This window comes from Physcomitrium patens, chromosome 22, assembly GCF_059467195.1.
Source record: "Physcomitrium patens ecotype Gransden chromosome 22, ASM5946719v1, whole genome shotgun sequence".
In the NCBI taxonomy this organism is placed as follows: Eukaryota; Viridiplantae; Streptophyta; class Bryopsida; order Funariales; family Funariaceae; genus Physcomitrium; species Physcomitrium patens.
The window spans coordinates 9,676,421-9,699,977 of NC_143431.1; the positions used below are offsets into that span (position 1 = coordinate 9,676,421).

The following is a 23,557-nucleotide window of genomic DNA, read 5'->3' on the forward strand; positions in this document are numbered from 1 at the left end:
ATCTACTAATTAGAAGTATTCATCTAATTAACAACCTAAAGATATGATCAAGGTCATAATTAGCTAAAAAACTAATTTGGATCTATTAATTACTTATATTAGTATTAAAATTAATAAAAATATGTTAAAAGTATAAAAAAATTATAACTAACCATTAGAACTTTTAATTATGCTCACACATTGGTTCTTCAATTACTACTTGTTTTAATAAATCTAAAGCTAAAAATAACTTTATATTCCTTATCATCCAATAAATTAGTTCAAGCTTGAAGATTTATATGTATATTTATTACAAATCTCCATATAAAAAGAAACCACATTTATTATATAATATAGATAATAAATTCTATATTAGATATAAATATTTGGTCTAAGTTGGTATTTTACATTTATTGTAATTTCTAGCATATTTTTTGATTATTTTTCTTAAAATCTTTCCTCCAAGGCTATGATTGATTGGCTTCTAAATATACCAATATTAAATACTAATGATTTGAAAAAAAAATTCATGAAATATAATTTATCTATCAATTTTAAATTTGTAAGACTTTTCATAAATATAAATATAAGTTATTTTTATTAAATTCAAAAAATATTATCAATTCTTAATTCTATTTAATTTATAAATTTGAAATTAAATAAATAATAAATAATAAATACTATGTATGTTAGCTATCAATAAAAAAGATGCATGCACATAAGCATGATTATACCTTTAGGTAAAAATATTCATTTATTTTTCAACTTAATTTTATTTATGCATAAATTTTATAAATCCTTATTAAATCTTACCTGCATTTAAAATAATCTTCAACAAGTATAGAAATATAATATATTTTTAAACCTAAATCAAGAATAATTTTAAATTTTATAAATACTAGAATTTTAAATATGCTATAAGTTTGATTAAAGTCCAGTTAGGATTTTTTAAGGATTTTTTTAAAGATTTTTAATTTTTTTAAGATTTATTAAATAATTCTTTAGAATTTCTTTAAGATTTTTTAAATATTTTTTAGGGTTTTTTTTTAATGTGACTTTGTATTAGTTAGGATTTTTTAGGATTTGATTGTAGTTGTTAAGAATTATTTAAAATTTATTTGGAATTAATTAAAATATAAAAGATATATCTAAACAATTTCTAAGATTAAATAGGTATTTTTAGGATAATTGAAACCTTACTTAAATTATTCAAGTTTTCTAAAAATATATATTTTAAAAATCTTATATATTGTTTTGGATTATCAATATAATTTCAAAGTAAGATCAAATCTTTCTACAATCAAATGTTTATTACATTTTTAGACTAATTTTTACATAACATAGTACTACTTAATTACTTTATTTGATTTTTAATTAAATAAAATCTTTCAAATAATGATAGTATGTAGATGCAAAAAAATCTAAACTTTAATTTTGTTAAATCATATACAAAAAAGAGAAAATATAAAAAAAATAAAGCAATATATTGATCAGAGCATAAATTTTAATTTAACAATCTAAGTTTACTTTATCCATTTGGTAATAATTTTAATACATATTTAGTCAGTTGAAAAAATTTGTAAGTTTAGATAAGGCCGGATTTTTTATAAAAATCCATATAAGTAATTTGTAGGAAAAATTATAAGATTATTGTAATTGTCATTTTACTTATTCTACAAATTTCTTTCAGAATAAACTTGTATAAAGAGATTAAAACGTAGGGAAAGACTAAGTACATGAGTTCTACTTGTTAGGGTCACACAATTAACCATATTCTGAATCACTAAAAACACCATAGAATACTACAATGCTTTCGACTTTCTAATAGTACTCTGCAATCACTAATAACAATAAAGCGCATTTCTCGCACTGTCTAAAAAGATTGCTCCAAATACATAAATTCCATCCTATACGAGAAATAACAGACTTCCACTCCAAACAATCTGTCTTCATATAATTTCTATAATCACAGACTTCTTCCTTCAAAACACACAGCTCTTAATAACCAATAATCATAATCTTCCATCCATTAACAATCTCCCACAGAATTTGATAACAAACTCCCAATATCTTCTCATAATAATTCAACCACACAATACTCCAATTACATACTCAATAACTCATAAATCAAACTCTGATTTATTCCACAGATTCACTTCATAGTGATCAAAACCTAAAACCAAAAATAAAAATAAGAAACAAGAGATTGCACCAAGCTTATCTTAGCTCATGACTATCAGAGTCTGGCACTCAGACTAACTTCTACAACTCCTATATACTTACTCTCTATTCCTAGATTCTAATCGTAATCTTGTAATTAAGCACTTTTAATAACTAAGTTAACCATCTGTCCTCTTGAATTGACTATTCTATGGACTATTAGTCTATTTTACCAATATCTTATAAAAACAAACTAATATCTATTCTATAATTATCTAATTTATTTGAAAATAATTTTAAGTTTATACATTCAAGTCGATTAAATATAGTTAAAGATAAAAGATTGCCTAATCCATTTAGTAATGATGTCAAGTTTGTGCACCATTATAAATTAAGTAAAGTCAAACATAAAAATTACTTAATATATTTAGTAAAAATATCAAACTTAAGCATTTAATTGGATTAGGTGTAGTCAAAGTTATAAGATTGTCTAATCTATTTGGCAACAATATCATATTTGAACATCCACATAAATCAAGTATAATCAAAGATGTAAGATTATTTTATATATTTGATAAAGATTTAAATTTTGAACATTTATGTAAATAAAATGTAGTCAAAGATGTGAGTTTGTATAATTTATTAGGCAATAATATCAAGCTTAAGCATTTATGTATATTTAGCATTTAAGAATATTAGATAGTCACAACTTCTTTTAACTTTAACACTAAGTAAATTAAGAGTACTTAAAGATGTAAGGTTGCCCAATCTATTAGGCAATGATATCAAGTTTGAGCACCTATGTAGAAGAAGTGTAGTCAAAGATATAAGATTGTTCCATCCATTTGACAACAATGTCAATTTTGAATATCCATATAGATCAAGTATAATTAAAGATATAAGATTCTTCAATTTATTTGGCAATAATTTCAAGCTTGAGCACCAATGTAGATCAAGTAAAGTCAAAGATATAAGATTACCTAGTCCATTTGGTAATGTTGTTAAGCTTGGCACCAATATAAATAAAGTGAAGTCAAAGATATAAGATTACTTAATCTATTTGGCAAAGATATCAAATTTTAGCATCCACAAAGATCAAATATAATCAAAGATATAAAGTTTTTAAATCCCTTTGATAATAATATCAAGTTAAAGCATCCATTCAAATTAAGTGTAGTCAAAGATATAAAGTTACTTAGTCTATTTGATATTGATATTAAGCTTAAATATTTATATAAATCAATTATAATCAACAATATAAGGTTGCCCAATCTATTTGGCAATAGTGTTAAGCTTGAACACTCATATAAATGAAGTGTAGTCAAAGATGTAAGGTTGCACAATCTATAAGGCAATCATGCCGAGCACGAGCACCAATATAAATAAATTATATTTAAGGATGTAAGATTTCCTAATCCATTTGGTAAAGTTGTCAATCTTAAATATCCATTTAAACTAAGTATAGTCAAAGATGTAAAGTTGCCCAATTCATTTGGCAATAACATCAAGCTTAAGCATTAATGTACATCAAGTGTAGTCAAAGATCTAAGGTTGTCTAATTTATTTAGTAATAATATTAAGTATAAGCATCCATGTAGATTAAATTCTAATAATATAGGATTAAAAAATATAAAACTAAAAGGATTTGTATAAAGAAATAATTTTTTAATTACAATATATTCAAACTTCTACATGTTATCTAAATATCTTTTTAATTAAGGATTTGTAATATTTTATCTAATAATATTTTTTATAATTTTTAAAAAGTAAAAAAATCCAATGAAAGATATTTTAACTTATGACAATGTTTTACCAATGTCATAAAAAGTGTTTAATAATTCATTAACTCCTTCTTTCTTTATCAATAAAAGTTAAGAGTTATTACATTTAAAGTGTAATATACATTGATGTAATATTTTTTGAAAATCTTACATAAAAATACATAAAAATAATTATAATAATCATATTTTATTAAAAATGAGCATTATAATTTTAATTTATATTTTATTTTATTATTAATTCTATATATGAAATTTAAATCAAAAACTTAGAAAATACCTCTTTTAAGAATTTATGACTTAATTGTGTATTTGAATTCCATATTTGTAAAATTTATATTCTCTATAAACTTTGACAATTTTTTGATCCATATCTTGTAGTTGATTATGCATTTATTTGAATTTATTTTTTTCTATTTTTACTGAGTATTTAAGAATCAAAATATCTAATATAAGATATATATTATATTTTAGATTTTTTTTTTATCTTTTGCCTACATATGTAATGTTCTTTCTTGACATACCTTATGAATATACATTATTACAAAAAGAAAAACGACATATATATAAGAACATATTTTTTTCCATCTTCCAAATTATCTAGGCTTATTTATAATGCATTCCAAATCTTATAGTCACTATTATCTTTATTTCCATTCAAATCACTTTTTTTATGTATCACCACTATTTTGAAATTTTTTAACAAAATATGCACCATCATACAAGTATTTTATATCTCCAAATATGGCTTTTGAAATTGTAGTCTTGTCTATTCTACCCATATCAACAAGCCATATTTTTTTTACTTTTTTAAAGCATAATTGACTTGTTCAAAGTAGGTAATTCTTTCTATGAAATATTTTCTCTTTGAAAATATCAACCTACATTAAAAAATCAAATTACAATATTACATAATATCATAAAGTAAAAAGGTTCTATTCTAATTTATTTTTGTGACATAATTTTAAATTCTAATATTTAACCATTATTACAAAACTAAATTGATCAATTTAAATCAAAATATAAGTAGTATGATTATCTATTAAAGCTTTATTAATGATAATTAGTTATATGTCTTTTTTAGATATGTGTCTTTATTAATGTTATTTATTGATGTATCAAAGTTGGTTAAAATTTCATCCACCAAAATCTTCTTTTTTAGTATGATGAGTATTTCACAAATGCTTGCAAAACTTAGGCATTGTGAAGAATTCAAATTTCAATATTCTTGCATAAGTCTTGTCAATTTATCACAATTTGAAGGAAAATTTGGTCTTTAATCTTTTCCTTTTCTTTCTAATATTTCTTTAGAAATTTTATTACTATAAAATGAATCTATCTTTGTAAGAATCTAAGAAAACATCATTGCAAATGAAACAAAATAAATGCTTCAAAAAAACACATTTTTGTTAATTTAGAGCCACATTTTAATTCTTTTGGTGCCATGTATATTAGATTATTATAAATAAAATTATTTTTTCTTGCTCTTGAATTTATTCTAATAATGATTTTAGATGTGCCAAAATCAATTGATTTCACTATAGCATAATGTTTTTTTCCCTATTATATTAATTAAAATATTAACTAGCTTTAGATCTTAATATGAAATTTACATATCATGCAAATAACATATTCTTTTTGCATTTTCATACATGATATTAATTATAAAATTATATGACATTGATTTCTTTTCTTCCAAAATATCATCAAAGATTTTTTTGTATCAATTTCATTTCCAATTATATATATATATATATATATATATATATATATATACTAGCCATAAGTTTTGCTGCAAAATAATATGTGATAAGGTTGGAATAGCTTAGACCTACTAAAATGCTCATTTTTTTGATAAAAAAATTATTGTAGCTAATATCCATATTTTTAGTAGCACATGAAAGTTTCCACCACTTAAATTCATAAATTTCTCCAAGACTTCTTTTGCCTTTAGATTGCATAGTTTTTACATTTTTTATATCAATTGCAAGATCTAAATAATCCAAATATCTACCTTCAATACAATACACATCTTCAAATCTTTGCAATAAATATTTTGTTAATCCTATGTGTTGAAAATTATCATTTTTACTTGCATCAATCAATTTCTTGTGTAAACTCTTATTGCCACATTCTATTTCATTAAATGATACAATATTAAAATTAATTTGTAACATATCTTTATTTTTTTTTTGAATTTTTTTAAAAGCATATTACTTACTACATCACAAAAATATTTTAATTTCTAATGTAAATCTCTAAAGTCCTTTTTATTCTTCAATTAATAAATTGTTGCTACACACCAATTTGATTTTGCACAATTCTTTACGAACACAAAGATTTTACTCACAATAAGAAAAAATTCACTAAATATGAGTCCACACTTTAAACCATCATTATTATAAGTAATTAGTTCTTGAAATACTTTTATGGAATAATCCAATTTCTTGCAAAGATTTATACATTGATTTCTATTGAACATATTCTTGTCCTTCAATAAACTCTTCAATTCTCCAACATGAACTTTACATTGTCTACAAATATTTTTATTAACATCTTATATTTTTATCAAAGTGCCATTTTCTTGAATATAAAAAATATATTATTTTGAATAATTTGGATATAATTACATCCAAAAACCAACTAAATCACTACAAATTATTGATAAATACCTTAAAAATGATCCTAAGTAAATAGCTATGATGTATAATTCAATTAAGTATATGAATTTTCTTCTTTTAAAATATAATTAACATCTATTAGCTTGATTTTTTAATTTTTTAATTTTCATTAAATACATATTGATAAATAAAAAAAATAGATTATCATAATTTCTGATAATATAAATTTTTAACGATTGATTTTTTAAATTATAAATGAAGTCTTCTATTAGATGAAACAAGTATATATAAGATTCAAATACAATCTATCTAAGATAATTACTTAATAAAAATTTTCTTATTAATTCCAACTTTAAATTACTTTATATAAATACATGTTTATATATTTGAGTTAAATTCTTTTATTAATTTTTTTATTTATTACTTTATTTGTTTTTATTTATTTATTTTATTATGATATTATATATCTTGATTTTTATTCAATTTTTCGTATCTATAGCCAAAAATCAAAAATTAAAAATCAAAAATTAAAAATCAAATTAAGATAAAAATATACAAAAAAAAAAAGCTTGAATTGAGTGTGAATAAAACAAATTTGACTTGCTAAAGATTTTAGATATATCATTAAAATTAAAAGAATTACTCAAAAAAAATATCAATTTAAAATTTTAAATATGAAAAATAAAATAAAATACCAATTGGCTCTATATTTAAAATTTTAAAAACTTATACATCATTATAAGTCCACCATTAAATTTGTAGACCTCCAAAATAGAAAGATACTTTAAATGATAATTTGAAAAATTCTATTTATTTCCAAAAAAAAAATATAAATCTCATCTTTCAAATCCTAAATTCTAAATTTAAATCTAATATTTTTAAATTATTATCATTTTTGTGATATTATTTTTTAAACACATTTTTATCTAGACTTAATTTTATATTTTTTATTAATTTATGAATGTACAATTTATTAATTTTAAACTTATTTTACAAATATTTTCTTAAATAATCATATATCATTGCTATTGATGATAATACTCAACTCCTTCTTTTACCAATAACAATAAAAAATGTGAGGCTGCTCGATTCTTTTGGCAATAATCTCAACTTCTAATACCCACTTATATTTAAGAAAGTCAAAGATGAGAGGTTGCCTAATTCAATTGGCAATGATGTCAAACTCAAGCACTTACTTATATTTAATGTACTTAAAGATATAAGGTTGCCTAATTTATTTGACAATGATATCAACCTCTAACTTCTACTTATATTTGAGTTAGTCAAAGATGTGATGCTATTTAATTCTTTTGGCAATGATGTCAAGCTTATGCAATCACTTATACTTAAAGTAGTCAAAGATGTAAGTTCACCTAGTTCATTTGGCAATAATGGTAAGTTTGAACATTCATCTATATTTAATGTGATCAAAGATATGAGGTTGTTGTTATGGACATATATATTTATTTTCATATTTACTTATATGATTAAATAGAAATAGATAAAAATAAATTTATTTCATGATATTTTCTAAAAAAGCTTTTTATAGGCTTCATAGATACTATTCTTGATTTTAAATATATTTATAGTTGATTAATAGGATAGAAACTTGATCAACATGTTAATCACGTTGTCATATTGTGATTCGGCTATCATGTGAAAATAATGTAATTATGTATTTAATGTATAATTTACTTAACAACATGATAAGAGCCATATTATTGGATTTTAGTTGGTTATAGAGTGTGTTAATTTACTACTTTAAAAGGAAGTTGTTTAAAAGGATTATTATTAGAATTTATATAACTTTATTTTCTTTTGATAGTGGCTTTTGAGATTGATTTTTTTTGGTAGTAACTTTAAATATTTAGAGTCACCTTTATTAGACATTAGAGTTTTGGAAGCTAAGACAAGATACATATTAAAGTTTAAGCTAAACTCTCTACAGCTACATACCCAATGTATTCCCAGATAGCAAATCACGTGATATGACAATGTGTTGGTAGTTTGAGGAACAAGCTAATTATGTGGCGCACATATAAAAAACTTACCTTGCAAGTCAAAATTCTTTTCTTGCAAAGTCAACATGGTTTGGAGATCTTGTAGGATAATACTATGTAACGTTTAATTAAGAATAGATATAGAGATAAGAATGAAGCTTTCTTAATTCTTGTCAACATCTTTTGAAACCTTAGTCTTATTTCAAGACTTTCTAGTCTTCTTGTGTTTGGAAGTAGCCATTTTAGTTTAATACTACATCATCTTTCAGTGACTTTTTAGTTCTTTTGAATGATACAAGAGTATATTGAGTTTTTTTTTTTTTTTTTTTTTTTCAAGCTTTATGTCCTTGACAAGTTGACAAAAGTGCTAACTCAATGTTCTTGACTTGTTTTAAGAGTGAGTAGATTATCCCACTTATTTTGTTATATCTTGAAGTTTGTGGATTATTCAACTTTAAATAAATTGTTTAGTTTTCTAATATTGATATCTTCCTTAAACAAAGCAGATTATCCTTCTTTGTGGAAATTTTCATTTGATATTAGAAGTTGTGAATTATCCTCTTTTAATTTGACTTCCAAATTTTTTAAGTTATGTGAAAGGAAAGGAAACATCATCAATGCTATATTTGGTACAAGTGAAAATAGATTTGTAATTATTCTTGATTTTTAAGAACTTTTTAATATTTTTAGGATAGAAATCTCATGCATTACAAGTACTAACTATAGAAATATTAATCCTATACCTATAGAAGAAGTTCACAATCTAGGTCAAAAAACTGCACAATTACAAGAAGAAAGTAAATTAATCTCACAACTAAATCCAATTTTTTTACTTTTAGAAGTATAACAAGGACAAGAATTAATATGTCTTAGAAGTTTAATGGAACGAGATTAAAATTTCATAAATTTTTACAATAAGTCAAGCTCTATCTAAGGTTAGATTTCTTCAAATATCCTAATGGATTTATTCAAGTTGGGTTCATAGATGCACTTCTATCTAGAAGTATTCTCTTTTGGTTTATATCTTTGATAGAAAAGGATTCACAATTTTTTTTATGATTTGAATTTATTCTTAGAAGTATTTATAGCCATATTTAGAAAAAGTGATAAAAAAAAATATAGCAAAGATGAAGTTCTTATCTTTACAAAAAAAATCACAATTAGCCACCATATATGCTCCTAAATTCCAAAACCTTGTTTATAATGTAGATTGGAATGATAAAGTACTTATTAATCAATTTTGATATGTGCTCGAGGATAATGTTTAAGATTTTTTATTTACAATATCAAAAGTAGAATATTTGAAATAATTTATTATTCAAGCCATTATATGTAACAATCAATTATTTGAAAGGAATAAAAAATAAAGGCTTGGTTGGAGAAGAACAAACCAAGTAATGATTGGAGTTTCAAAGTTTTCAAAAACTTATTTATCAAGGCCAAAATCAATGCAAATTGATATGGTATATTTTGAATTTCCCATTGAGGAAGAAAAGACTTGACATTGTTAAAAGAGTTTGTACTTATATTGTGGAGAAGCTAAGCACACTGTTCAACATTGTCCAAAAAAGAAATTCAATCACAAAATGAAAAGTATGATTTCTAAAGAAGAAAATGTGTTAAAAAACAAGTTTCTCCAGTTACAGTAAGAATTGTGTGGCTGAAATCATGTACAACACCTAGTCAAGTTCTTATTCTCTCTTCAAATCCCTCACTTTATTTTATAATAGATGTGTATTTAGGACCCAAAAATCACAAAGTCTTTGCATTATTAGATTCACGAGCCTCACCTTGTTTTATAGACAAAGACTTTGTCAAAAAAACAAAAAATATCTTAAGTCTAGAAAACTAAATCCATATACATAGAAGTCATAGATGGTCGTTTGTTGTCTTTTAAAGATGTTACTCATAAGGTTGTTCTTTTCGATGTAGTAATTAAAAATCATAATAGTCTAATAATATTTAATGTAATAAGATCTTTGGCAAATCCAATTATTTTAAAATTATTGTAATTAGAAAAATATAATCTTTAAATAGGTTAGATTTTTCATAACCTTAATTTTTCTTATAGTTTAATTCAAAATTTTGATAGTAAAGTAAAAAAAGATAAGCCTAGTGCATCCAAATTCTTACTAATAGGTGCAAGAATTTTTATGCATAAGGCAAAAGAAAAGTCATCTTTTGCTATATATGCTTCATCTATTTTTGATGTTGGAAAGATATTAAGTAATATTCCTACCTGGTATCAAGATTTCTTAAAATTTTTTGAAAAGATGAATGCAAATATTCTTTAAAGTATTGATCTTGTGATTATTCAATTGATCTACAAGAATGAGCTCAACTATCACTTGGACCAATTTACAACTTATCATAAAATGAATTGGCTGCACTAAAAGAATAAATTCACAAGAATTTCGCTAAAAACTTCATACCCCACTCAAAATCTCCAGCAGGAGTTGTAATCTTATTTGTAAAGAAAAAAAAATGGATCTCTATAGATGTGCATAGATAATCGAAGACTTAATAAGATCACCATCAAAAATAGATATTTCTTATCTTTAATTTCAAAATTTTTTAACTAATTTAATTAAGCAAAGATCTATATAAAAATAGATCTATAAAGAGCATATAATCTAATTCACATTAAAGAAAGAGATGAATAGAAGAATACTTTTTAAATTAGGTATATACATTTTGAATATAATTTCATGGCTTTTAGACTTACAAATGCATTATCTACTTTTTAACATCTCATGAATAATATCTTCTATATATTTCTTAATAATTTTATTTTTTTATTATTTAGACAACATTCTATTTTTTTCTAAAAATATAAAAAAAATACGAATTTCGTATTTATTATGTGTAACAAAAACTTAGATATATAGGATTATATGCAAAGATAGAAAAGTATGTAGTCCAGATTATTATGGATTAGAAGGTCCCAAAAATAGTCAAAGATATAGAATATTTTTTGAAATTTGCCAATTATTATGAAATCTTTATCAAGAAATTTTTTCAAGTTGTAGCTCTTCTTACACGTTTGACATATAAAGACAAACTTGAGTAGAGCAAAGAAAAAAAAAAAGAAAAAAAAGAAAAAAAAAAATTGAAGCCTTAAAGATAATATTTATTTTTATACCAATTTTGTATTGCATTATCATATTATAATTTTTTATATTATGTGAATATTAATTAAATTATATAATATATTTATAAATATTCATATGCTTTAAAGTGGTTAGTAGGTTTATTTAAAAAGAATTGATATAAGAAAATTTATTTTGAGGTTTATCTATGTTGATTATAGTATTTAAAATATATAAGATATAGATATCTAATATAAAAATTAAGGAGAAGATTGGAGTTCAAAGATGAAGATCTAAACCTCTAGAAATCTTATTTAGATAAATGAAGGTAAGGGATGGATGGATGAAGGCTAAAAAAAAAGATTTTTATCTTTGTTGGTCGAAGGCTATGTCCAATGGACATTCAACAGGCTATCTTCGACTATAACAAGGATTTTGGCAACTTTAGAAGGAAAATTTGAAAATTAAAAGTGAGGATTATAAGATTTAGAGTCTAGGTTATAATTTTTGTGTAAAATTTAAAAGATTTGGAGTTAGGATGATGAAGTTATAGCCATTTGAAGTTAAGATATCTTTTTAAGACATATTATTATTTTTTTGAGGATACAAGGAGTTTTATAATAGATTTTGGAGATTAAAAGGTGTAGTTGCAAAGATGATTTTAAGATCTATATTTTTTAAGAAATATTTTTTTCTTTTGGAATTTATATGAAGAAGTTATAGAGTATTGAAGAAAATACATGTAATTTAGAGGTAGTAAGTGAGTTGTTTTATTGATAGTAATGGTTGGAGCCATATCTTAAGTTTTTCGATGAATTTTTGGCTAAATATTTCTAAAAATATATTTTATTAAGTTAAAAAGCTATATATTAAAATTTTATGATATTTGAGTATTTGATTTATGAGATATGAAGAAATTTGCACACATGTATATGTAACTAAGGATTTGAAGCTATTGTTAGGATCTTAGCAATATCTCAAGATCCATAACAAATTTGTAGTTGAATTTTTTTTTGATAGTTTTTAAAAGTACATCAGTACTTCTTGTAAAATTTGGATTTGTTTGAATAGTCCAATTGTGAGATATGAACTGTTGAAATTCAGAAAAAATTCATCTTAAGAATATACAAGGTTTTATAATATTTTTATCATAATTTTGATGTTCTTTGATACTTAGAACTTATGTATTGATGTAATTGCTCCTATATGGACAAATTTATATACAAACTTGGTGTTTTTTTTAATCTTGAGGCTTGATTGAGGAATTAGTGACAACCAAAAGCCCAATGCTTTCTTAAGGCAAATTCTTTCTAGCCCAATAGCATCGATTTTACAAGGGCATTCTTTATGGAAACAAATATATTAGACTTTGTTGTAAGTGTTGTTTTATCACAAATAGGAGCAAATAATAAGCTCTATCTGGTTGCTTTTTATTCTTAGAAATTTTCAATAGTTGAGATTAATTACAAGATCCACAACAAAGAGCTTTTTGCAATTGTGGATTCATTTTAAAAATTACGTCATTATCTAAAAGGTGCTTCTAGTCCATTTATTATATGTATAGATTACAAAAATCTTAAGTACTTTATGTTGGCATATATTTTGAATTGTTGCTAAGCCCATTAAAATGTGTCTTTATCAAGATTTGATTTCAATTTAACTTATAGATCCAAAAAACAACAAGGTTTATCAGATGCTCTTTGTAGACATTCTTATCTTACACCAAAAGAAGGAAATACAGCTTTTTATTAACAAAAAATGATTCTCTTAAAGCCAAAGTATTTTCATCTTTAAGTAATAAAATCAACATTGATTGTTGATTCAACCTTTGTCAAACAAATTTGTTCAAGTATGTCTTCTAATTCTCTTATTCATGATATTAAGAATAATTCTTCTAAGTCTCATGATCCTTCCAAGTTTAAGTTCAAGAATAATCTACTTTATTTTGAGGAAAAATTATACATTTGAAAAGATAAAGTATAATTATGTATTCTTCTAATTCGTCATGACTTTTCAACAATCAAATATTTTGGATACAACAAGACTTTGGAATTAATATCTAAATATTTTTAGTGGCCTCAAATATGAAAGGTAATTAAAAACTTTGCATAATCATATGATATTTGTTCAAGATTCAAAACTCTTTATCATTGATCTTATAGACTTTTTCAGCCATTACCTATTCTGGAACAATCATGGTCTTTTATTTCTATAGATTTTATCATAGATCTTTTAATGTCAGATTTGTATGATTCTATATTCGTAATAGTAGATAGTTTTATCAAAATGGCATATTTTGTATTATGTATAAAATCTATAACATGTAAAGAAATGGCTAATTTTTTTTTTAATAACATCTATCACTATCAAAGATTATTAAAGTATATTATATCAATTAAGGAGATTCAATTTATATTAAGATTTTAGAGAATTTTTTTTAAGATTTTAAAGATAGATATAAAGTTTTTTTCAACATTTCATCCTCAAACTAATGGACAAACAGAATGAGTGAATTAAGTTCTAAAATAGTATTTGAGGTGTACTATCAATTATCATCAAGATGATTGGATATTTTTTTTGCCATTGGTACAGTTTGTATACAATAATTCAATACATTCTTCTATTCAATAAATACCTTTTTTTTTATCAATTATAATTATCATCTATAACTTGATACTTTTGACTTTTTCAAAGTTCATAATCTTATAGCAAAAGATTTAGTAAATTGTTAATTAGAACTATATGTAACAATGAAGACACAGTTAAAGGGGGCTCAAGAATGACAAAAGATCAATGCACATGCCTATTGCAAGGAACAACCACAATTAAACATGGATGACAAAGTATGGTTACTCCATTGTAATATTAAGACTACTCGTCCTTGAGACAAGTTAGATTGTCATAGGCTTGGACCTTTTCTTATTAGTAAATAACTCAATCTTATTGCTTATCAATTACATCTACTAGAGTCTATGAAGATTCATCATGTATTTTACATGTCTCTTTTTGAGCCATTTAAAATAATGAATATCTCAAGAAGAAGACAAATACCACCTCTTCCTACTGAAGTGGATAACAATCAAAAATTTAAAATGGAAGAAGTCTTAGATTCAAGGTGGCACCAAAATAGATTAAAATATCTTGGTCATTGGTATAGATATAATATTAATAAATACATGTGAAAGCCAACAAAAAATCTTCAAAATGTAGCAAAGAGAGTTGAGGCTTTTTATTCACAACATCCATCAAAACCAACATAAAAAATAACAAATTTTAATATAAAAGAAATAAGATCCAAAGAACTTAGCATTCTATCTTCTATTCTTGTTTATAACTTTTTGTGTATTTGTGACCTTAAAGACGTGAAAACCAACAACCAATAGATTCAACTCAAGAGCTTTTACTTGTTGACTTATCAATTGAGACATTGTGATTGTTACAATCTTAAAGATGATATAATTGAGATGAAGATCTTCAAGAATGATATGTCTTACCTCAAATAAATGGCAAGATAAAATGAGTTTGATATCACAACTTTAGAAGAGATTCTTGATGTTTGGTGATTTTATTAGACATAAGAACAATTTCTAATGGTATTTAAAATATTTTATTTGAAGGAAGTTACAAAAGCCTTAGCAATGATCAAGTAATAAGGTAGTCTTTTTGCTGTGGTATGAGACATTATCAATGGCTAAGAGGACCTATCAACCATCTTTGAAGAGAAGAAAGATTAAAGTATGTGGTAAACATAATTTGTTGCATCTTGGAGTCATAATGCCTTTTTAGTCCTTAGTCTTATTTCAAGACTTTTTAGTCTTCTTATCTTTTATAATAACCATTCTAATTTAATACTATATCATCTATAAGTGGCTTTTTAGTTCTTTTGAGTGACACAAGAATATATTAAAGATTTCTTTTTTTGAGCTTTATATCCTTGATAGTTACCTAATTTATTTGACAATGATTTCAAGCTTATGCAATTACTTATATTTAAGGTGGTCAAAGATATAAGTTTATTTAAATTATTTTAAAATAATATTAAGCTTATGCAATTATTTATATTTAAGGTAGTCAAAGATATAGGTTTGCTTAATTCATTTGATAATGATGTCAAATTTGAGTACACACTTATATTTAAGGTTGTCAAAGATAGAGGTTGTCCAATTCATTTAATAATAATGACAACCTCGAGTATCCTCATATATTTAAAGAAGTCAAAGATGAGAATTTGCTCAATTAATTTGACAATAGTATCAACCTTCAGTACTCAATTATATTACATAGTCAAAGATGAACAATCATCTAATTTATTTGACAATAATATTAAGCTTAAAGACTCATTTACTTTTAAAGAAGTCAAAGATTTGAAGTTGCCTGATTCAATTAGAAATATTATTAAGCTTAAATATGATATCATAAATAAGTACTTTACATACTTCAATACCTTACAAATCTCCAAAAAAGCTGGATAGTCCTTGGGATTAAATTTCTAATAATTTTTTATTAAAATCTTAAATAGTAGTAGATAATAATAAAGTAAAGGTGGGCACTTAATACTTTTTATCTTTTTCTTCATATTTTAAGGATTTAAATTTGAAAAAAAAACTTTTCTAGTTAATATCTTATAATACATCATACCAAAACTATATACATCATTGTTTTGTGGATATTTTTATGTATTTATACTTGTGGATACATGATTTTTACTTTCTAATTTATGGATTTTAATTATTTTTAGAGCTATATATCTAAAATTATCTATATTAAATATTTAAGTAGAATAATTTCTTAATTTTAATTTTAGATATTTTAGAATTTATCAATTTGATATGTTTATTTCTATTTTTATATTTATTATCTTTATCAAAACTTTATTTAATTTTAAATCTCTCTATATAATATTCTTTGAGTGAAGACAAAACATACCTTTTGTAAGTTAAAAATGATGTCAATTGCTATAAAATTAGAGAATGGAAATCAAGATTAAAATTTTGCAACCCATTTTGCATTAAAAATGTAAGATCTTTTTCTATCAACTCCGTAAACATAGAGCACTTTTCCTTGCTTGAAGTATAGTAAAATAAAGACATAATATTTGTATAAAGCATCATTGATATAATTAACACTTCTTGCTCAAAAAAAACCATTGTTTGATCTATGAAATATCTTCTTTGCAACTTCCATCTCCAACTAATTTATTTTAAATATAATTATAGATGTACCTTTTTTTAATTGGCAATATTCTTGTACCTTATCCAACCATCTCTAAAATAGGTTTTTTAAAGATTTATTTGATGTGCTTCTAAATCTTTCAAGCAAAATATAAGTCAATTTTTTTTCTTTCTTTTTAATAATTTCAATTCTAGATCTATTTTCTTTTACATAGTCTCTTTATCTTAAAAGACTTTCTTTTGGATAATATTAGCTTCAATGCTATTGATTTTTTCATTTTTTTCGAGTTCTATCCATATTTTTTTTTGCAGTGCTTTGAACTCATAGTCAAAAAATATAAGTTTATATAATTTCAAATTAAATCTTATTAATGAAATATACTCTAGTACTTTATTCAATATTATGGCAACTTTGACCCATGCATTTTTGCAACAACCTTAAATGAAGCTTTCAATTTTTTTTGTCTTTGCAACAAAAAGCTTGAAATTATACACACACCTTGCCATAACTTCTAGTAGAACATCTATACAAAGGCATGTCGTATGGAGAAACAAACTAGCACTTTCAATAATTAACTTGAATTTAATAGCTAAATATTTGTATTATTTTTTATTAGATTTTAGCAAATTTATTGCCTTTCTTTAAAAAGTCAAAACTTATACTTTTTCTATAGATTTAATTATAATCTTTAAATATGATTGAAACTCTAAATACTTGCTTGATATAACTCCACTAGGAATATAATTTGTACATATTTTGTTACCATAGACCAATATTAAATCATATAATTATCAAGACAATCAAAATAATATTGTAAAGACTAGCATATTATTATTTATGATTATAAAAAACCAAAAAGTTACCTATAGGATAATATGCTATCCATAATATAAAAAAAAGTATTAAAATGCAACCATGGTATTGAAAATAATTTTAAATTTAAGATATTAATTTTAAAGTGGAGAAAGCATTATCCATACCAAAAAAAATTTGGCAATGGTGATTCTAAAGCAAGAATTGTAGGATCCATTCTAGCCATAATTTAAAGAAAAATTGAAAAATAGTCCTTTAAAAAGCTCTGAATTATAAAGAAGAAATGGCATTGTCACCTGTTGTATGTCCCACCAATGCATGTTAATTGGTGGATTGATTTAAAAAATAGTTTTAAATCACTTAATTATATAAATATTAAGATTAGAGAGCCTTTTTGATTATTTAAGTATTTATTAGAATTAAGAAGTATTTAATCATTACATAAATTTTTATTAAAAGAAAAGTTATAAAAATAGAATCTTGATAAATCTTAGAGGTAATTATCTTAATTGATTTAATATTTTTACTTATTATTAAGTATTAATAATTAATTATTAAGATCAATATCTTTATTAGCCTCCTATCTGCATGTATTATTTATAAAAATCCTATCAATGACTAGTTAGTAGTTAGAAGAAGCAGAAAAAAGAACTTTGTATCTTTTTAATTAATTATATAAAAAATAAAAAAATTAGTGGATTTTAATTTATTTTATTATTATAAAAAATTATTAAGATAGGAAAATATAGTCTTAAATAGATATTAGTATTATAAAAATATTATAGGATTTTTTAAGATTTATTTAGAATTTATTTAGAAAATTTTAAAGAAGATTTCAAAACTTTGGTAAAATTAAGTTTTACTATCTTGGAAGCCATTATGAGAAAAAAGAATAAGATTTAAAGGTCATAAAATACTTTTAGGTTATTTGGATATTTTCAAACACTGTAGTAAAGTCAAAAATATAAAATTATGAATTTTACTAGTAGGAAATAGGAAGACCAATAGTTAATCTAATCTTTGTAGAAAGGGAGGTACACAAGTCCAATATGGGTTGTAGTATCTTGAGATAAATTAATTTCACTTAATTTTTTAATTATTCACTTTCTATCTTTAAACTTTCATAATTTACTCATAGTAATTTGAATTTATATATTTCTTATGTCATTAGAAAGATAATAAAATTACCTAAGTAAAAATATACTTTTTAATATTTATATTTATTTTTTATTGGATGAAAACTTAGTAAATAGACTATGGATTACTTTTGTTGTATGCAATTATTTGATTGCACTTATTATACTTGTTTTGTATTTTTTTTTTTTTCTTTTGTTCTTGTTTATTACATCTTTCACTTCCCACCACCAATTACAAGCAACTCTTAATCAAGACTATCTTGTAATTTGGGTTGAAGGAGAAATTTACCCTCACACATGTTGGCGTTGTAGGCATTATATATTAATGCTTGAATTATAAAAAACTAAACTAGATTCTTGTAAGCTCAATGATACTATCTTAATGGTAGCTTATTCAACTTCACAATAATTAACCAAATGTAAATATTCAATGAAATGCAATTATTGTCTAACTTTTTAACTCTCTCAATTTAGCCCAACTTAACTAAAATAGCCTTAATAAAAAAAATTACCTACATCATCACTCAATTTAAAAATTCTCATCCATTGACGAAAATTCATCTTTATATAATACTTCATCCATGAATGAGATATCATCTAAGGATGAGAATTCATCCATAAATAAGTATTCATTCAAGTGTTCATCCTAGTTTATTAAATTCCTAACCTAACTTTATCCAACTCAATTAGTCATCCATCCAATGCAGCAATTCATCCAATCTGGAAGTCTCACCGCAATGTGGAAGATGTGGAAAACGAGCCTGGAGTAGCTGCGATAGCAGTTGTGCTGGAAGAAATGGAATTGCTCGTCTATGCAGTGGCGGCTCAAAGTCGTTCAATCTTCAAATCCCTTCACAGGAATGAAAGTGGGTAGGCGAAGCTGCCTTCGAGAGAAACTCAGGAAATGGAGATGAGGCTGACGGATGATAATGGTATCATAATTGTAGGGAGAATATGAGTATCACAAGAAGCTATCCGAACTCCAGATGCTAGATGCTCACATGAAATTCTTCAGCAAAGCCGATGGTTTTATCGACAGCCAAGCTGCTTACATGAATTTTTCACTACACTATAAACTTCACTACCTGTCTCACGAGGAATTTCCGCTGCCAACCATACACCACAATTATGTGTTTTAATGAACAACCACCTTAGCTCATGAGCACTTACAAATCGGTACTAAATTTCGAACACCTTTACAACACTGAATTCTGAACAACGTTGCCTATCTGCAATTGTCGGTAGGAACTCTAACCATCAAGTTACTTGCTCAGTTTTTCGTCCACGTTGTCCATCCCTACATGATGTTCATGTTCTCAGTCTTCAGCAACATACAATATGAATATATGCACAACGAAGTATCAAAGAAGATGATGAAATTTGACCTCAACACCAAGACTTAGAAAAATAGTTCCTAAATTCAATACAAAGCCACATCAATTCTTTTACCCTTTCTAGACCAAGTACTCAGTTTCAAGCTGGGCTCTTTTCAGTAAGAACTTATTAAGCTTTTATTCATACCATCTTTGGATACATCTTAGGTGTATTTTTTGTTTTGTTGATTATGCCTGGTTAGGATTCTAGCTAGGTGTAAAATCCAATGTATGTTTACAGAATAGTTGGTCTTAAAACTAGCTCTGAATTTGTGTCTCCAAGACGACGAATGTGTACCTGCTTGTGTAACAAATTGATTCCTTGACCACGTCGTGGAGGAGGGACTGGCTAGCTAAAAATCATCACATTGATGATAAATTTTCCGTGTTTCTGGGACTCGTAGGGAGTGTCCATGTTACATGTACCTCAGTTTCGCACTGGAATGTTTATGGCTTTGTCATAACTGGGCAGACAGGATTGGTTAAGATAAACCTGTTCTGACCTTTATTGAACCAATTCTGAAAAAACTAGATTAGGTCCTGTAAACACGTAAGTTAAGAGATTTATGCAACAACTGAAAGGAAAGTAAAAGTTCTCTTGCCTTTGACCAAGCTCCTAACACGAGGACCTCCCTTTATTCAAACAGCCGCTCTCATCTCCTTGGTGCTCCGATTTGGACGATTCTTGGCTTGTTGCAACCAGACATCACGCGGCTTCAGCACCACCAGCAGCAATCCAATGGTTGAGAATCGAAAGTTGCTTCTGCGAAGTTGGGAGATCCAACCTGTCAACGCAGCGGACCACTCTTCACTTGAATTGTTGCCACAACTCCGTCCTGACTTCAATTCTAATAAATTATTGGTTCGTCGGATAGCTAACACTGAGAGGCTCCTACACAAACTTCACCAATCCAAGAGTCTAATTGAAGGATATCCGCGGCCCTCCAACGATAAACCAACTATCGAACAACGGTGTATTCTATCTGGATCCAGCACTAGAAACACCGGGCTAACAAGATCCAGCCAAAATTGACATTAGAATCAAAAAAAAAAAAGTAAAAATAAATAAATAAATAAATAACGATTCGCTTGGCTTCGGCGACCTACTGCAAGTGGCAAAAGGGTGAGAGAGGAAGCGTTAAACAGAGAAAAGAGAGAAACAACTAGCTGCGTTCACATCATGGACTCAGAAGGCAGTAAGCTCACTTACGTAGCATTTCACGATATTCAACTTCTGCAGTGTATGGATTCTAGGTTGAAGGATATCCTTAGTCTCACTACGTTCATAAGTGTCGGGGCTTTCAAACGACACACTAACCACTGCTACTGCTCCCAGCTAGGTCTTAAAAATACTTTCCCCGCTGCTCAGCCGTCACCTACCAACTGCTCCTCTATGTTGAGGCTTCGCTGTGGTTGTGGATGATCGGCTTCTGCTTGGACGTGATTGTGTGAAGACGCGTTCTCGTTCGCTGCGGATCACTCTCCCTCCCCTTTCTCCAAACGTTGTTCTACTTGTTTCCCATCCTTCACAGCTGTGCCCGTTGCTGCTTCACAAGTTCCTTTCCTTCTTTTCTTTTCTCTGTTTTGCTTCGAACGCCTCGTTCTCCGTGTTTTCTTTGACAGTGGGTTGCTACTCCGCAATGTTCTCATCCATTTGCGTTCTAATGATCCCAAGGTTGTGACAATTGTTTACCAGCATCTGCATATTCTTCACCTTCTCAGAAACCTTCACTTGCTTGAAGAGGCCGTGTCGAATTTGCTTCACCATGTTCACATTGCGAATGAGTCCAGCAACTGCAGAAATTATGTCCTACGTGTTAACAATGATATCTGATTACTCTCTCAAGAGTCTTCCTATCATTAGAAAATCCTATTTTTTGTTATCAAATTTTGTTAATAAACAGTTTTGTCTTTATTTCAGGATTCTGTTGACTGATTAGAGAATTGATCTTTTGAAATTTTAATACTTCGAAAAATTAGTTCACCATTTTAATGAATAAATTGAAAGAAAATTTTACAGTACCAAATAATATGCAGCTAATTAGAGATTTTATTATATACATACATATGCATATTTGTCACACATTAAATAAATCATACCAATTCATCAAACTACACAATCATATATCAATCATATACATAATCATATCACAATCATATAATTATTATCATATCACAATCATATACAATCATATATCAATGGCACATTATAACTTGATTAATTGTTCTTTAAAATAGGAAAAAACGATTTCTATCATAGACAAATCAAGATTAAATACCCTATTAATTTAAAAATTACTTTATAAAAATATTAAATACTTTGTAAAGTACTTTTATCTATAATCATCAACAGAAAAGAATTTTTATTTTGTGAACCGATTTGTGTTACACAATCTATTTTACTAATCCATTTTTTGTTTTCAATCAATTTTTATCTCTTACTACTAACTAGTGTGTATGCTTATAGTCTTCAAAGATTGTAGCTATAAACAAAACCATTATAATCATTGTCAAAATAAAGAAAATTGGATCAATTATCTTTTGAATGTTTTTATCAATCAACTAATTACAAAAATATACATAATCATGTGATGTTTTAGTGTAGATACTAATATAATATATATACTTGTTTTATCACTTCTGTCCGTAGGTGCAGGAAATGCAGACAGTATGCATGTGCATGAAAGCACACTGATTCTGCCGCTTTCAAATGGATGTTGCAATTCTCATACAAAGATTTATCCATTCAAAGCAGAAGACATACATCTTGAGGAAATTGACGACGATATTTTCTTTTCAAAAGTAAGTTCATTGTGTACGTGTGTGTGTGTATAATATACCAAATTTTAGTAAAATTTATAGAAATTGTAAAATATTTTATAATATTTTTATTGCATAGATAAAACCATTTTCTTTTATAGTTAAAATTCCAAGTAAAATAATGTTTATAAGTATTTTAAGTTGATCAAAAATTAGATTTAAAAACTGCTTGTAACACTTACGAATAGATGAAAAACAATTTTTTTTCAAAGTGTTTCAAGTTGAGGAAATAAAAAAATCAAATAGAATTTCATTCTATATATTTTATTACACTTTTTTTTTAGTTTTCTTATTGAGTAGACATTATCTTTCTAAATGAAAAAAACCACATCCCACGATTATTTCAATACATCAATTTTTAATATAGAATTTTAAAATTATATATATTTAAAAAAATTACATAGATATAAACATTTTCAATTTGTTTTAGAAAAGAAGGTAATGCTTTGTGTTCTTTTTTGAAAATTTTATTATCTATTCGTTATATGTATTTTTGATTTGACAAACAAACTTAAAGTTTTAATTCTAACAAAAACTTGTATTCATTCGGAATTACTTTCTTTGTTAAATTTTTTGTTTTTCCATTTTGATTATTTTTGCAATGGACAATAATATC

At 25.4% G+C, this 23,557-nt stretch overlaps 1 long non-coding RNA gene across 2 annotated transcripts; it reads right to left on the bottom strand.

Moving 5' to 3' along the window:
- Positions 1 to 19,276: 19,276 nt before the first annotated feature.
- LOC112274934 (uncharacterized) lies at positions 19,277 to 21,781 on the bottom strand. Of its 2 annotated transcripts, XR_002967590.3 has the most exons (3): positions 20,420 to 21,777; positions 20,004 to 20,045; positions 19,277 to 19,854 (listed from the first exon to the last, which is right to left on the bottom strand). It is a non-coding gene; the product is annotated as an uncharacterized LOC112274934 (long non-coding RNA). The 2 variants fall into 2 exon arrangements; XR_016500106.1 differs by having other exon boundaries at positions 19,277 to 20,045; positions 20,420 to 21,781.
- Positions 21,782 to 23,557: the final 1,776 nt, after the last annotated feature.